We start from the raw sequence: 14565 nt of genomic DNA, 5'->3' as shown, positions 1-14565 counted from the left end.
TTGTCGGGGCATAAACAATGTACCAATAACTCCTTCTCTCAGTAGTGTAATGCCCTCGGGCTTCACAAAGTCTTGCTAGTATAGTAAATGGGTTGGAATTTTATCAAACCTCGGCCCAAGTACAGCCCAATCCCAGAGGTCACTAGCATCGCATATAAGTTCAAAGGGCGCTCCTAATCAAAGGGCTTACAATAGGGATGTGGTCAATAGTTTCTTCAATAGCTCAAAAGAAGATAAACATGCATCATAAAAAACGAAAGGTGCATCCTTAACTAGTAATTGAGTAAGAGGCCTAGCAATCTTAGAGAAATTTCTAATAAACCTTATGTAGAACCTAGCATGGCCTAAGAAACTCTTAACGTACCGATGAATTGTGGGGTGGCAATTTATATTGTTTCTATTTTAGCTCTATCAACCTCCATCCCTGCATGTGAAATCTTATGCCCTAGAAAAATTCCCTCTCTCACCATAAAATGACACTTTTCCCAATTCAGCACCAAGTTAGCCTCAATGCACCTAGCTAACATGCGTTCTATATTTGCCAAACAGTAAGAAAAGGAACTATGAAAAAATAGAAAAGTCATCCATAAATACCTCCATCAACTCCTCAATCATATCATCAAAAATGGCCATCATACATTGCTGAAACGTAGCCGGTGCATTGCATAGACCAAAAGGCATCCGTCTATAAGCAAAAGTCCCATAGGGACAAGTGAAAGTCGTCTTCTTTTGGTCTTCAGGTGCAATTGGAATCTGAAAATATCCTGAAAAACCATCAAGGAAACAGTAAAACATATGTCTTGCCAATCTTTCTAAAATCTAATCAATGAATGAAAGAGGGAAGTGATCCTTCTAAGTTGCATCATTAAGCCTTCTGTAATCAATGCAAACTCAGAATCCTGTGACCGTCCGTATGGGTATCAGCTCATTCTTCTCATTACGAATTACTATCATGCCTCCTTTCTTTGGCACAACCTGCACAGGGCTCACCTAAGAACTGTCAGAAATAGGATAAATCAAACTTGCATCAAGGAGCTTAATTACCTCCTTTTTCACTTCCTCCTTCATGTTCGGGTTAAGCCGCCTCTATGGTTGAACTACTAGTCTATAGCTATCCTCTATAAGAATCTTGTGAGAACAGAAACTATGGTTGATCCCGGGAATATCAACAATCTTGTAGGCAAAGGCCTTCTCATACCTCTTGAGAGAGTCTAGAGTCTTTGCTCGCTCCTTATGTGTCAAATCTGCTGCAATAATCACAGGTAACTTTTCTTCCTCATCCAAGAATCCATAGCTAAAGTGCTTAGGTAACTCCTTTAATTCTAAGGCTAGGGGGTCCTCAAAAGAATCTTTACCTTTTGCCTCCTGACCTATCAAGAGAAAGAAATGGGTCAAGAGAACAAATTAGGCTCAAGAGCCAACAACCAGCCACGCCTCCAACACTTACGCTGGATGCCTCCTCATCTCATTGCAATGCTGCCTACAAAGGATCATCAAGTAATATTTCCTATAAATGAGACTCAACCACATCATCCAGAATATTAACAGAAAACACAGCATCATACCCTAAGCTGAAGCTTCCTATCATAAACATCTATAACAACCCTAGATGTTGCAAGAAAAGGTCTACCTAGGATCAAAAGCATAATACTCTCACCTTCCATGTTCATAACTACAAAATCAACAGGAAAAATAAACTTGTCTACCTTAACAAGCACATCTTTAATAATACCCCTAGGAATCTTAACAGTCCTATCAGCTAACTGAATGCTCATCCTAGTGGGCTTAAGTTCACTCAAACCTAACTTATCAAACAAACTAGACAGCATCTTAGAAATCTGCCCAATTTGACTCTCCAAGTTTTGAATGGACGTCACGATTTCTAATAGCACTACTTACCGGAACCTCGCCCTACCGATGATAAACTTCATCACCGCCTCTAATTTAGATTTCTTCCTTCCAGTGGAGGAAGCCTGGATGGTCCAACCTCGCCATCATCACTGTGGTGGTCGCTAATGCAATCTCCAAAGCCCGGTAGACCCCGCTGCTATTGTTTCAATCAAGTTTGATGATTATGCCAACTGTTGTATACTGTGATAGGTTGTTCCGCTGTCTAGGTATATTACCCATGTAGTCTACCTATTCAAGATCAATGTACACAGAAGATGAAGAATTAAAAGTTGAAGCAACATACCTCAAGATTACAGCTTTGCAATCAGAAAGGCCACCATAAAACTCGCAGCCTTATCTAGGTCGATGAACCCAGATCCGTCGGGTCTAACTTCTTAGTCGAGCTCCACCGAAATGCCAGTCACGCTGAGTCTAGTCGTTGACTACTCCTCGCTGACCGGCCAACTCCTAGAGGATTGCCACTGGTAATTATTCATGGCCATCTTCTCTATCAGATTTTGCGCCTGCTCATCACGGGCCCCACCTCACATGTCATTTACCATCCGCTCAGTAGCAAGGTTCAAACCGCTGAAGGTCCGACTGCATCCATACTAGTAGTCCATGGTGCAACACCAAGCAAATCTTTGTACCTCTCCCAAGCATCGTACATGCTATCATCATCGAATTGCACAAAAGAAGATATATCATTTCTCAATTTAGCAGTTTTAGCAGGAGGAAAGTACTTATATAAAATCTTATAGCCAACGATCTCCATGTCGAATAGTGTTACCGAGTAATCACCATCTTTTGCTCACCTCGGAGAAAAGGAAATGCCTCAATTGAATGGCATCATCAGTTGTTCCATTTATCTCAAGGTGTCGCAGATCTCCAAGAAGTTACGATGAGCGCTTGGTCCTCGCCGCGGGGCCTCCCAAATTGTACACTATTTCACCATCAGATCACGCTTATTTTATTTTGAAGTTGTTGGCCATCATGTGGTTCAGAATATACTCCTTCTGTCCTTATAGGTCTAAACTCTGACATTGTCTTGGCTTCATCCAGCCTTGGTTATTGTCTCCATCTCGGCTTCAACTCATCCACGCCTCCTCTTCTTCTTGCATACGCTTCCTCAACAAATGGAGGGATCACTCTGGTTCAGCAAGAGGGTCTATAGGAGTAAGATTAGAGCTCCTTGTCATAAACTATCTGAAATAAAAAGGCAGCAACCAAAGAACACATGAATGAATAAAATAATAAAGAATAAAAAATGAAAAGAGAAGAAAAAGGCTAGATTAACACAAACACAAATTCACTCTAGTTCACACAAAAGTTTCTCCAGCAACGGCTCCAAAAGCTTGATAGACTATTTGTGTAGCTATAATCTAAAAACCTGATCGAACTATATCAAGGTCATATTCTCGGGTAAGGGTAATCCTAGAACTACTACAGTGTCTTATGATATCTAACCCTAATAAAATCAATGAAGTTGCTATTCTATGATTAAATACAAGCAAGTGATTAACTAAGTGTCAGATAGAATGAAAGGATTTCGTGAAACAATCAAAGGAAAAAAGCAAACCCAAGGGGACCTAAGCTAGTTGGATTTTAGTGAAGATAGAGATTATTCTAATTACCAATTGCGATTACCCATGGATGAATTCTTAACTGAATTCGGTTTTCTTCTCAAGATAATCAAATTCTTAAACCTAAGAACCTAAAGTTGGAATCTCTTCCTAACGATTGATTATTAAATTAGCATTAAGCTTTAATCTACCTCTATTAAGCTTTGTTAATTCTTAATCCGGCTAGTCAATTACCCTTATCTCTAAGTGATCATTAACCCATTCTTGCTATTCAAATTTCCTATTACTAAATGAATTTTTCAATTACATAAAGCAATCTAAACACCACAATTCACAACGTCTCATGAATAATGTGATTTCTCATTAATAATGAAAACAAGAAGAGACAAGCATTGATAATCAAAGTCTTATAAACATTAAAAACAATCCAACAATGTAGGAACCCCAATGGGTTTAACAAATCTAGTTACTCATACTAATAAGCAACACAAAGTAAAGAACAAATTCAGAAAAGTAAATTGAAAGCATGTACACCCTTCTTCTTCAAGTTTGATGAAAAACCCTAAATTCCTAATTCCAAATGATGAACCATAAATTGCCTCTGGAATGCCTCCAAATCTACTCTTGATCTTCAATTTGATGTTAAAACCAATGTAATCCTTCCTTCAATAGATGAAATAGTCTCCTAAAGTTGAATATTGAAGTTTGGAAAAAGATGGCTTATGCATGTATGTGTAAACTCAAGTCAGAAAATCGAACCCTAACTCAATAAATCGCATTTGCCTATATAAATCTCTCAGCACGGCCGTGGTCAAGCTTGGCCTAAGACAAAGTGAGTCCGTGCCACGCCGACCTCACGCACAACAAAGGCTTCTACCTACCACGCAGGCTTGCTAATTGGGTCCGTAAATTGTGCCAAAATGGCACTCTTGAGGGTCAAGTGTTGATGGTTAGGCAGGGCTAGAATCTAGGCCATGCTCAACCTTAGAATGCTAGTCTTGCTCAATTTTTGTTGGATTCTAGTCCATAATTGCACTTATTTCCCTCGATTACTGATAATGTCCATCGATAGTCACTTGAAACATGAAAGGAACCAAAATACAGGTGATTCTAGCATAAATCAAGATAACTATGCACAAAAATGTAAATATTTGGGCATATAAACATGTATAAAATGATGCACATCAATCACCACCAAGAAGAGTGGTCGGAAGAGTTCATTTGCGCCTTGAAAAGGCGAGTCGATAGACGCACTAATAGAGAATATCATTGATGTATTATATGACGATGTAATAACGTCTGATCTTTATGAGGACAATCTTTCTTTTGCTTCAAATATCAATGATATAAACTCTAATTTTGCTTACTTGTACAATGTTTTTCTTGATGGTAGTGTGCATCTTAATAATCATTACATGTGTATGTTTGACATTAATTCCATTCAAATTGATTCATTCAATTTAGGGACAGATGCAAATCTAAGGAACATCACTATAGCTCATGATATAAAAACTAAGAAGAGGAGAGAATTTGAGAAAATAATCAAAGAAAGAAAATTAGTATTTGCTTGGTCTTATGACGACATGCCAAATTTAGATAGCAAAATAGCAGAGCACGACATTCTGGCTTATTTACACATCAAGCCGAGTAGAAGATGAGAAGGTTAAGGCCACAATAGGTAGAGAAGATTCAAGAGGCAGTCGCGATGCAGGTAAAGGCTAATTTTCTCAATGTGGTTGACTATCCTAAATGGTTATCAAATCTCATCCCAGTCTCGAAGAAGGATGGTAAGGTTATGATGTATGTGGATTATCAAGACTTGAATAAGGTGTGCCCTAAGGACAATTTTCCCCTTCCTCACATAGATGTGATAGTCGACAGTGCCACTTTAAGTGCAATGTACTCCTTCATCGATGTGTTCTCCGGATACAATCAGATCATGATGGAAATCATGGACAAGATGAAAATGACGTTCATCATCGAATGGCTACGTACTAATATAAAGTTATGCCTTTTAGACTAAAGAATGTAGGAAAACTTATCAAAGAGCAACCACTATCTTGTTTCACAACATGATGCATAAGTGATATGATGGTAAAGTCGGAAATAAAGGAAGGACATTTCCAGGCTCTTGATAAGTTTTTAGAACGAGTGGAAATGTATAACTTGAGGCTTAATCCGAAGAAGAGCATATTCAGAGTAATGTTAGGGAAGCTGGTAGGGCATATATTGAGTCAACGGGGAATAGAGATCGATCCGAACAAGGTAAAGGCTATTTAGAAGATACTAGTGCCAAAGATAGAGAAAGAAGTCAAAGAATTTCTAGGACGTCTGCAATATAACAGCAAGTTCATTTCCAAGCTCGTAATAGTTTATGATCCCATCATCAAGCTTTTAAGAAAACATCAACTCGTTATATGGGATGAGCACTGCCATAAAGCTTTTGAAAGAATTAAAGAGTATCTTATGAAGCCTCTGATATTGATGCCGCTGAAAGATGGTAAGCCGTTAATTTTATACTAAGCCTTAGAAGAGTAAGCTATGAGGGTAATGGTAGCACACTGTGGACCTAATAACATGGAGCATGCGATCTATTATCTCATTAAGAAGTTGCTGCCTTATAAGTCAAAGTATAACCTCGTGGAGAAGACGTGTTTGGCCATGATATGGGTTACGAGAAAATTGAGACACTATTTCTAGTCTTATAGGGTGCAAGCGATTTCTAAAATAGACCCGCTAAACTATCTGTCCAAAGCTCCGTCTTTTACTGGAAAATTGGCTAGATGGTTAGTACTCCTGACAGAGTTGACATCGAGTACGTCACTAAAAAAGTAGTTAAGGGTGGGCTTGTAGCGAAATTCTTGGCTCAAAACGCAATCGAGGGAGATGATCCTTAGGATCTTGAGTTCCCTATTGAAAATCTCAAAGCAATTGAGATTCAAAAATGGAAGATGTACTTTGATAGAGCAATGAATGCAAGTGGTGTAGGATTAGGAGTAGTTCTGATTACGCCGAAAGGAAAGATGTTGCCAATTACTAATAGATTGGACTTTAAAGTGACAAACAATATGGCGGAGTATGAAGCATGTTTACTCAGATTAGAAGTGGTCACAGTAGCAGGAGCGAAGCAACTGATGGTCTGTTGGGACTTCATGCTAGTAATTCAACAAGCCATTGAAGAGTGGGAAGTGAAAGAAGAGAAGTTGAAACCATATGCCAACTATCTCAAGTCTTTACTTTGTAACTTCTCTAAGTGTTCATTTATATACTTGCCACGAGATGAGAACCAGATGGCAGATGTACTAGCTACCCTTTCATCTATGTGGGACAATTCCTCGCAGCTCCCGATGAAACTATTGGTTATTGTGAAATCAGGTGTGCCTTGTTATCATGGAGACCTGATAATGCAAGTCCATATAGGACCAAAAGAGAAGCTTGGTTTTAGAATCTGAAGAGATTTATAGAAGACACAGAATACTACAGGAAGCGACTACAAAGGAAAGGTATGAACTTTGAATCCAGGCCAGAAACTACATTAGCCACGACGATGTACTATACAAAAGGATGGCTTCGGGTGTCCAGCTCTAATATATTACTAAAGCAGAAGCGCATGTTGTAATGGAGGAGATTCATAAAGGGGTATATGGGCATCACATGAACAAGATAGTATTAACTAGAAAGATTATGCGTCAAGGTTATTATTGGTTAATAATAGAAAAGAATTGTGTAGCTTTGGTAAGGAAATTTGGTGAGTATTAGGTCTACAGTGACCTAAGTCACATTCCCCCGAATAAACTTCACAATTTGGCATCTCCATGTTTTGTGTTTATGGTGATGCTAGATAAGGCCTGGATTAGAGCCTTCTTATGATCCAATGAGTGTATTAGAAACTCTTAGATGTTAGTCGTCTTCTTATCTTTCTTTAATTATTCTAACAACCCTTTATCCCCTTCTTCCAATGCTTTCTCAACCTGTTTCAACTCGTGTACCCCTGTGTCCTTACCCTTACCCACTAGCTCATCTTCTTTGTCAGAATCAATGTTCGCCCATATGTCTTTTGTCCCATTAGCTTGGAATTCACACTCATCCTCTTAGTTTTACTAGATGTCTATAGCCATGGTCGACTTCTTCTCGCCCTCCTTACATACCTCTAAAAGCAAATAATCACCAATGGCTTGATCATCATCATCTAATTCCCAACCACTCAGCACATATCCTTAATCTGGATGTCAGCAGAAGGAGGCCTCAAATAATAGATTTTGAAATCAAATTTTCCCGAAGGCTGCCCTAGCAGGTCTTCATATTTATATCGGGGAAGTTATTCTGCTTGCCATTCCTCATAGTCTATCAAGTCCGGAATTTCATGCTTGAGATGATTACACTAATACGTCACATGCTAAAAAGCCTGGTGATACTCAAAATATTAACTGTTGTGAGGATTAAGACCACTTCTCAATGATTGGGGCTTGAGTTTCTCGCTTTTTACTAGATGTTAGAATGCCATAGACAATGGTTTTAGAAGGTTCTCCTGTGGGCCTTTGCGGCCGGGTCGAGCTCGGAAGTTGGAATATGTCTTGGAAAGAGCCCATGACCTCATTTTCACTAAAATCAAGGATGATCATGGACACTTGGTTCAGGGGTGGTGTATTACTATAGTTTGGTAGGGGGTTTCTTTTTGTGCTGGCTGGTCAGGGTCGGTCAACTTTTTGACATCAATGAGGTCTTGAATTTCATGCTTAAGCCGAATCTAGTTGTCTGTGTGGTGGCCGGGTGCTTGGTGGGATTTACAGTATGTGTTAGGTTTGTAACCGGGTGCATTGGGGTTAGGTGGTTCTTGAGAGTGGTTGGTTGTAGCAAGCCGTTTTGCACTAACCTCTCAAAAATCTTCGAGAGAGGCTACCTGAAATTGGAGAACTTCCCTGGGTTCTAGACAACATTCACATCAAGAGTTCTGCTCCTCCAGCCTAATAGTTTGGCCTTCCACCAGTTCGCATGTTCTTTCTTTTTTCATTCTCGATTTCCTCAACCTGAAGCCATTCCTCATATAAATCCATTAAGGTCTTCGGGTTCATATCGGTAGCCTCTCGACCCATCCTGGAAGAATATTCCAGACCACCATACTTACTTGGTCCTTTTTCGAAGGATTATTCTTCGTTAACCGAGACTTATTCCTCCTACCTAATTAAGAAATCAGAGAAAGACTCATTTGGTTTTTGCTTGGTGGACTTAAGGTCTTTTATTGACACTTCCAAATGAGTGTTGTAATCATATTGCTTGATAAAAGAATTACACAAATCACGCCATTTAGCTTTGGCTGATTTTTCCAATATATGGTACCAGTTTACAGCGAGTCCTTCCAAGGACAATACAAATAGCTTGAAAATTTAGGTTTCTACTCAACTGAGTAGTTTCCATGATGGTAACATATTGCTTCATATAAACTTTTGGATCACCAGTCCCATTGAACTTGTTCATCTCGGGCATTCTGAATTTTATAGGTAGCTTATTTCTCCTTGTCAAAACCAGTTTTTTAAAATCATAGGTCGAGTCTAACCCTTTGATTTCCAGCATGCCTTGCATCTTATCAAGCCTAGCTCTTAAGCCACTCACAACTTCATTAATGGCAAGGGCATTTTCCCTTTTGGCCAAGTCCAACATGTACTCATCAAAATCCTAAAAATTTGGGCACTCCTCTTCTAGCATGGTCTTTAGCATTGGCATTCTAGCGCTTGTGTAATTGAATGGGTCAACAATAACAAGTGGATTAGCTGGAGCAGCTGGTACAATTGGAGCAGCAGGTGGGGCTCAATTTGCAGCCATCCTAGCTAAGAGTTGTTGGAGCTCCTCCCAGATCACACCCCTGAGATCATCTATAACGACATTCTTAAGGATTTCGATGTCCTGTCCATTAGCTCTTTCATTGGCCATTTACAATGTAGCTTCGGTCTCGGTAGTAGAAGCTTGACGCCTTGGTCTTTCGAGATACTCTAGCACATACCGGATTTTCGGTGAGATTAGAACTCTCTCCAGCCTTCCACTATGTTTTCTCCAACCTAAATGAGAGTTCATATGGCTAAAAAATAAGGTGTTAGTATGATGGTATGCATGATGCATGTGTAATGCACAAAAGATACAAGAAAAAGGGTTAACAAACATAGAGTATTTTATAAGTTACTATACAAATCATCCTCTCAACCTTATTTCTCCCGCACACGGTTCATGGTAACTCTTTCTTCCTTAGAATTTTAGGTCTAGGAAGGGAAATCAACCGAGACCCCGTTAGTAGCGGCGAGCGAGTCAACAGGGGATAGTAGACCCGACATACATGTTATAAGCTCTCCAAGCATATTAAAGCAAATAAGTGATGTTTTTCAATATAATTACAAAGCCTGCATGTTTTTGGGTCTAAGGCCTATTCCACATTATTTAGGCTAGGGCTTTCTAATATGTGGGCTTAAGTACTTATATGGAGAAACATCTCAAATAGCAAGCAAAATGGGTTCTTAAGGGAGATTGCTACTGTCATTACCATGAGTTGAGTCTTGGATAAGGATAAAAGGTTCTCATAGTTAAAAAGTGTGCTTCCTTGGTTCGTCTCCTCACTCAAGGTTCCATGTGATGAAGGAAACTCACTCATTACTTATGAGTGATGGCTAGCCAGTGTCACAATTCCAAGATCCGAGTGGAACCAAAGAACCACTAACTGATGTCATCAAGGCTATTGGTACCAATTGTAACCATGTAAATGATGCAAGAATCACTCGTTAAGTAATAAAATTAAAGACATAGATACACTAGAATCAACTTCTCTTATCCCTAGTGGAGCCGCCATTGTGGGTGGCGGTTTCGAGCGCGAACCCAAGTGCCTCTAGCGACTACGGCACTGCAAGTCTTTCAAACCTTAATATGAACATGCTAACTAATCACAAAGACTAATGCAAAATGGGAGTCGCCACCCAGGTATACCTCTAGGGCACTTTAACTAATTAAGTGGTGGAATTTTCTTTTAATAATAATAATAATATTATTAGTAATAATTAATAACAAGTTTTTATTTAAATTAATTTAATTGTGATGATTTAAAATAGAATGCTAGACAAAAAATAAAGGATTATTTTTCTATATCTAATTAGTTTGATTTTCAAGAAATTAATTAAGTAAATTCCTTGAAAAATAAATAATGTTTTTGGTCACTTAATTTTCTCACCATTTGAATATATGAATTAAATTCTATATTTGAAAGTTATGAAAGAATTATTAAATAATATTTTTATAAAAGAATGGGGAATGGAAAATTTTAATTAGCAAATGGTGTTGGGTTAAATTGGAAAATAGTTAGCAAATTAATTATTTAAATTAATAAAGTGTTAGGATTAATTTGACAATTAATTTGAAATAAGGGCTAAAAATATAGTTTTATTAATATGGAGTTTTAATGAAAATATGCATGGTTAGTATTTTTATAATTAAATAATGTCGGCAAGGGTATTTTAGTAATCTCACTTTTAAAAGTAAGGGTAAATAAGTAATTCTCTATTCTTAATAATTGTAATTTGGCCCAAATTAAGTAGTTAGGGGCTTAATTGAAAAGCTAAAGAAAAGTTAGAGGATTAAACAAAAATTTTGCAGGGAGGGATTGTTAGTAATTAAAAAAGATGAGGGACTAAATGGTAAAGTAGAAGAGTTTGGAGACCTAATGGCGATAAGGAAAGGAAAAGAGAGGAAGAAAGAGATCGCAGGGAGAAAAAGGACTCTACCAACAATGGCGGAAGGAGAAGGGAGCTCGTTAGTGGTACGCGGCGATGGCTAAGGGTGCAACTGTCATTGGCAAGCTCGTTGGTGTCGGTGGTGCCAGTGAACAGCGACGGCAGGCGATGGAAAATGGCCAGAAATAGCAGCTGTTTCTTGTCGCCATTCATGGAGTTTCTGATGACCATTTGCAGCATTCTTAGGCTCAAAATGATCAGCAATTTCTGGGCTTCCTTTTCCGACCATCGCCGCCCCTAAGGCTGCCGAAATTGCAAAATTCGATGAGCTGAAAAGTATCAGTGCCATTGAACTTCCAACGATCATAGGACATATCCGGACTCCCCTCAGCTCAAGCTTTCCATTGGCATCAGTTTCACGGTGATTATACTCCGTTTGAAAATCGACAGCCGAGGTCATTCGTAAATTTTTCCGGATGATCAGGGGGTCGAATCAGAGGATCCAAAGCTGGAATCATCATCAGCGTGTTGTCTCGAGTTCGTAGGCGCTCTCGGATCATCGATCGAGACTCGTGGTAGTCTAGGGTCGGCGGAAGTGGTCAGCGTCTTGCGGTAATTCTCTAGCTGTTGATTTTAAAGTACATTAATAAAAAATTATGTGATTGATTGTGTTGAGCATTAGAAAAAAATTATATGACATTTGTTAGTTAAAATAATAGTTTGTCATACCGTCTACCAAAAATTGTAATTTGTGATGTGTGGCGGAGTCGGGAAAAATATTAAAGTCTTGGTCGCCCTACTCCCATTAAATAAAACTTTGAAATATTTGAAGTGTTTTCTGGCAGGTCCTAGACCCATTATTCGGGGAGGTAGACATCCGTGTTTAGGGGAGGTTCTACCGAATTTTCGGTAGAATTTATCCGAGTCTAAATTCTTGGACAGTCAGTCCTAGGAGTCTAGGCCTAGGGATATTTATTACATGTTTTACGTTTACTGATTGAATTGTTCCCATGATTAGATAATCCGTCAGTTCGACTCGCTCCACCCGAGGCATCGGAGCAGAGCTAGGAGCTCGTTAGAACTGTGAGTTAAAGTCATATATCTATTTTGCATGTGTCATGCAATGAGTTTAAATAGCAATGCTGATTAATTGATTATAGACTTAAATTACTCATTTATTTACTAATCATATATATTATTTTCTTCATCATTGATTTTATGATTGCATGATGACTAATGTGTGCTACTTGTGTTAGCTACAATCTAAGGAAGTGTACCTATCGATGCAGTCTAGCACTAATGGCGAGTATCAAGGTCGTATTCCTCGAGAAAGTGAAAGCCTAGAGTTACTCCTTTGTTCTTTATTATATTAACCTAAAATGAATGATGAATAATTTCTAAACTAACTAATAGCTACAAGTAAGTTCTAAGGGAGATGCAGGAGTAATTGATAACTAAAATAATCAAGACAAGAAAGCAAACCCAAAGGGAACCTAAACTAGTTGGCAATCAAACAAAAGATAGAGGATTGGAGAGTCTAATTATGCTACCCGTGGACGAATTCTTAACCGAATTCGGTTTCTCTCTCGAGATAACCGAGTTCCTAAACCTAATAACCTAAAGTTGGAATCTCTTCCTAACAATTGATTCTTAAATTAGCATTAAGCTTTAATTCGCCTCTATTAAGCTTTGTTAATTCTTAATCCAGCTAGTTAATTATCCTTATCTCTAAGAGATTATTAACTAGTTCTTGCTATTCAAAATTCCAATTACCAAATGGACTTCTCAATCACATAAAGCAATCTAAACACACAATTCACAACGTCTCATGAATAATGCATTATCTTATTAATACTGAAAGCAAGAAGAATACAAAACTAACCCAAACAATCCAATAATATAATAATAAGCCAACATAGTAAAGAAATCCCAGTGGATTTAATCAATCTAGATACTCATGTTCATTATCAAAATACACAAGAATTCAATTACAACAATGAGTAAAGGTAGAGAAAACCCGATTACACCCTTGGATGAGAGTAAATAGCCCCTATTCCTCTTGCTTGAATTGAATCGATTCCTATTCCTCTTGCTCGATTTGAAAACCAATCAACGAACCTCGCCTAATCTTTAATCTTTGAAGGGAATCCGAATGAAACCTTGATCCAAGTCTCCTTTTCCCTTGGTTCCAGCTCAGAAAACCCTTAGAGAGAGAAAAATTAGGGTTTGGGACGTTCTCCCCCGCTCTCCTTTCTTTTTTCCTCTCTTCTTTCTTTTAACTAATTCCCCCTGTCGCCGCCAACATGGCGTGTTCCCAACACGGGCTGGTATTGATGCCCGTGTTACTCTCTGTGGCCGTTCTCCCTAAAACTTATGTTTCTTTAATGTTTGATGCACCAACACGGCCGTGTTGCTGCACGTGTTGGGAACACGGCCAGTGTTGAAACCAACACGATCATGTTCAGATTAGGGATGTGCAAACTCGACTTGTTTCGGCAACTTTGACGTCCAATTCTTCCCTTTATCACTCTTTGACTTGTTTTGGACCTAAAGCACACAAACAAATGCATAGGGTGAGTGTTGGGACCAATTCACATCCAAATGTACATAAATTCTGCCTTAAAATCCCTATTTAGATGTGTGTATTCTACGCATATCAAATAACTCCACACTTAGCTCATTGCTTGTCCTCAAGCAATCAAAAGTAAAATAAGGGAAATAAACCACTATGGAACAACACTTAAACTGACAGACAAGCTAGAGAGCTCCTGCACATATCCTTAACAAGCGTAAGTCAAACAAAAAGAAACAAAGCAATCAATTCAAGTATCACAACCAAGATGCCAATAATTCGTAAAATACTATCTCAACAAAATTATTCAGAACCAACTCCTCACCAGATTTGCTCTAAATCACTCAAAGTGTTTAAAAGGTAGTGTTTAATCGCTTAATGCATCAACTACTGCCTTACTTACTATATGCTTGCTCTTAAATCCTACTCCTACCACTTATGGAGAGTCAACAACCATGTCAAGAGGTCTTTATAAGGGTTGTAATGGGGATTAGGTAGGGGTAGGTAAATTTCGTAAGAGTTGAACCTATAGTGTTCTGCAATGAAATACATGACCTGCATACAAGTCACAATTACACAAGGGGTAAATAATGGATAGTAGTCCAAGGTGGGAAATAGGAATTAAGTCAAAATGTTTAGCTCACTTACTTTCTTTCTTTTCATCACCTTTCCCTCTTATTCTTTTATTTCTCTTTTATTTCTTTTTTTTTCATAAGGGAAGAACATTCACATAATAGAGTGAATTTTTTTTTGATTGAAGAAAGCTGCTATAAGATTCCATACTATTCCCAAGATAAAAATTCCCAATAAAAAC

The sequence above is a fragment of the Ricinus communis genome, chromosome 2 (assembly GCF_019578655.1).
Source record: "Ricinus communis isolate WT05 ecotype wild-type chromosome 2, ASM1957865v1, whole genome shotgun sequence".
Lineage (NCBI taxonomy): Eukaryota > Viridiplantae > Streptophyta > Magnoliopsida > Malpighiales > Euphorbiaceae > Ricinus > Ricinus communis.
This window is presented reverse-complemented; position numbering follows the sequence as displayed.